Here is a 3,786-nt window from a genome sequence, read left to right on the forward strand (position 1 = left end):
CAGTTCTGCATTTAAAAGTATTTTCAGATAAAACGTGGGGGATTTTTTTTTCACTAGTGTGCCGAGGCCTTGTACAAAAGGTCCTTCTTACAAATTTTGTTTCACATCAGAGCAGATGCGTAGCCAATACATGAGCATCAGATGACCTCTCATCAAAGAAAAGCAGCATTGTAAAACAAGCACTGAGGAATTTGTGGTCACTGAAGCTGGTGTTCTGTGAGTCATTAGTGTCCCCTCATCAGCTACACACATATCTGGCACTCTCCAGACTTCAAAATAGATACAAAACTGATCTGGTACATTTCAACATCCTAAGTATCGCAGTTTAATCTTTAACAGTGATAAGATACATCTTCAGAATTTTAGGTTTTTTTTCTTTTATTTTGGGGTTTTTTTAGCATTAAGTCTCCCAGGTGTGTGTATTGTACCTTTGCTGATTTTTGTCTTGTCTCTTGTCGATAGTCTTCAGTATGCAGGATGTTGGGTGTTGCAGTACAGTTGGCCACTGCCAACTGCTATAAAACTGTTCAGTACATTGTGATTCCGTTTAAATCTTGTTTAAATATTCTATAACTAGGCAAAGGTGCTGTATTTGAAGGGGGGAGGGAGGGTCAGAGATAGGTAGTATTTAATTTACATACACTGTAGCACACAGTAGGGAACTCCTAGCATTTGTAGTACTAAAGTCTGTACATAGCAAAATGTCTTTATTGTGTGCTTCGCAAAATATGTGCATACAGTTTGCACGTCCTGTTTTGGGGGGTAGGGTTTGTTTTAAGCAGTGTTTGCCTGGAGAGTGATATGCTTGCTGCTTAATCAAAGGATTAAAGTTTCAAAGAAATCTGTGTCTTCTATTTTTATGTACCTTGTAATGGTCTAATATGTTAGGGCCCTTATACTGTGATTCTCTTCTAAATTCATTTCTATTTTTTTAAGAATTAGAAATAAAGTTATACAATGGTGTTGATTTCAGTGGGGAATTTCTTTTGCCATATCTAGTCTCCTGTTTTGTAATGTAGTAATGAACTCTGACTTCAAGGTTGGCTTAATTTTGTCACTTTAAAAAATGTAAAATGTTTGCACACTAAAGTTTGGCAGAGAACGTGTATCCTACATTGTTCAAAGCTAATGTAACTCTACAGCTTTTTGTACAGTTTATTTTAGTTAATAAAGCAAAATGGTACTAAAATGACAGATTATACAAATGCGAGGCATCATCTGAACAACATGTCTTCTAGGAACAACACTTGCAAAATATGGATGTACAAGAACTCTCAGATTTAATTGTTGCACTTTAAATCAGAATGGGTATGAAGTTATGCAGGTATTTCTGCATTAATAAAACAATCACTAAACATTGCACATCACAGTAAAGCAGTTTAATTTGTCTTGCAGATACTCGTGAGCAAAAGGAATGGTAGTTACTTCTCTAGGTTTTTGTTCATCTTTGGTGATTTTTCTTAAATCAGATGGTGTTTATTCTGGAAACTGATTCACACTTCACAGAAAACTGACCACAAACCAGTAACTTGTGTAGGTGGGAGTTTGTATGTAAGTAGAGAGCAGCATTGGGCAGTTTAGGGAAGAGTTAAGGATGACGATTACCAGAAAGCTCTGCTGCCGCCTCCTAGCAGAAGAAAGGAAGAGGCTAAAGTTCCAGTGGATGCTAGGCACATGGGTTGTTGTCACACAAAAGAAAAGCCAGGGCAAAGAAACATCTTGAAAGCTTGGTTTGAGAGGTGCATTTCAAACTGCAAAGGAAGCCACAGAGGCAGTGGCAGCTCTCACAGCTCCACTACACAGCAGTGCAATATAAATTGCACTGAATATGTGGTAGATTTAATAAATGTGAACCTCCAGCTTTTCCTGAGGTTGAAAGAACCAAGCCTCAAAGTGTTTGCCTTTCTCTGGAGGAACTGAAAGCAGGTAGTGTCATAAATGTGTGCTTCTAAGATCACAGGAAGCTGTAGGTGAGATACAAAAGGCAAACTCTTGAATACCATTTACAGTCTATACTGACAAATCAGGCATCAAGAATCCGTAAGTAAGGAAGAGACAAAATGCACAGGCACAAGTGTCTGGACTTTAAAAGGAAGCTAGTATTTTTTTTTTTTAATAACATCCTTTAAATCACTACCAAAGTACAACTTCAGGGGGAAAAAAAAGCTTCATTTTCACCATTAGTGAAGGCTGCTACTTTGCAGTTGTGTCAATTATTCTTTAATCTTCAGGCTCTTTTTCAGTGTAGTTTTGTATACAAAAATAATTGCTGCAGCAAAATAAATCCTCAGGGCTGTTACTGACTTGGAAGTTTTTGCTTGGACCAGCACAAAGGGAAGCACCAAGATTGGGGGACTGTGGTCAGTACTGCTGCTGCAGGGTGTTACTTTGTCTTCATGAAAACCAAGCCTTCTGTTTTGCACACCCAACGTTAAGAGCTGTGGTTTAATTTAAAAGTAAAGCTGCCCCGTGGTATTTGATGATTCTTTTGGTAGATCTGTGTTACCACACAGCTTCCCTTCTGGGAAATGATAATTTTCTGCAGTAGAGGGATCATAAGTGCAGCAACTATCCATCTGGGGAAACCAGGTCCCATCTCGAAAAAAACCACAATTATTTGCTTACAGCAACATAATGCTTGTTGTTCTGACAGATGTTTGTGTGACCTTCCTGTACATGTAGTACCCAGTCTGATTATCAGGATATTCCTAAAAGCTAAGGAGGAAAAAACCCCAATCCTCATTTTTTTTCCCAAGAGGGAGTGCTTTAAAAGCACTGTCTGTTGTAGTATTGGCTTCTACACCTGCAGTGGACTCAGAATCACTGCAATACAGACTGATGCCCTTGGGAGTGGCAAGTCTGAGTCATTTTAGCAAAAGAAGAATCTTTCTGAAACTGTTCTATTACTATTTTTTTTTTTAGAGCTCATCTCCAGACAATCTAGCTAACACAGCCTCATTGTTTCTTCTTCATCAACAGATGTAGAGCTTTTGTGCCTGTGCTAGTGTGGTGTTTTCCTGGGAGACTTGTTTTCCTAGAATTGGTTTCATGTGAAAGACAGAACAAAGTGCAGCAGTAGGTGAGGGGGAGAGAGCAGTAGAACAATTTCATCGGCACTGTTGGGTGGAGGGTGGCTGTGGTGTCTCTGTACAAAATCCTTTGGTGCACCTCTAGTCATTGGCAAATAATGCTGGCACGTGGTAGTGGCTAACATCTGTGTTCTTTGTGCGTTTAGCATGGGGCTTATTTTGTTATTTCAATACATAGATGGAAATAACAAAAGAGTGAGTGTTGCAGGCAGGCAAGATGTGAGTAGGGTGCATCGCCCAAAGGACTGGATGAAGTCTGCTGATCCTTACCCACCCAACTGCTGCTCCTCGTCGTGGTCTCCCCTTAGCCAGACCTGGAAACCCAACTTCACAGCCTGTGGCGGGCTTTTGTCCCGACCTCACCAAACCTTCCACAGCGCCTGAGAGGCTGCAGAGCCCCGTGGTGAGCTCTGAGCAAGCGCCGGCGAACAGTGGCTGCCGGGGAGCCTTACGAGGCAGCGGAGACCCGGAGCTGATGTCTCCGGTTAAAGCCGAGCGGGGTTGCCGTTCCCGAGGGCGCAGGGGAAACACCGTCGGCGTCAGAGCCGTCCCCCAGCCGCGCGGGCGGGGCTGCGCCGCCGCCGGGGTCTCCCCGCCCGGGGGTTGCCACGAAACCGAAAGCGGCTGGCGCCCGCGGCGGCAGGCAGGGGCGGCGGCGGCGTTAGCGCAGCCAGGAGCGGCCCCGCACCTCCCGCCA

This window comes from Colius striatus, chromosome 2 (genome assembly GCF_028858725.1).
Source record: "Colius striatus isolate bColStr4 chromosome 2, bColStr4.1.hap1, whole genome shotgun sequence".
Classification (NCBI taxonomy): Eukaryota; Metazoa; Chordata; class Aves; order Coliiformes; family Coliidae; genus Colius; species Colius striatus.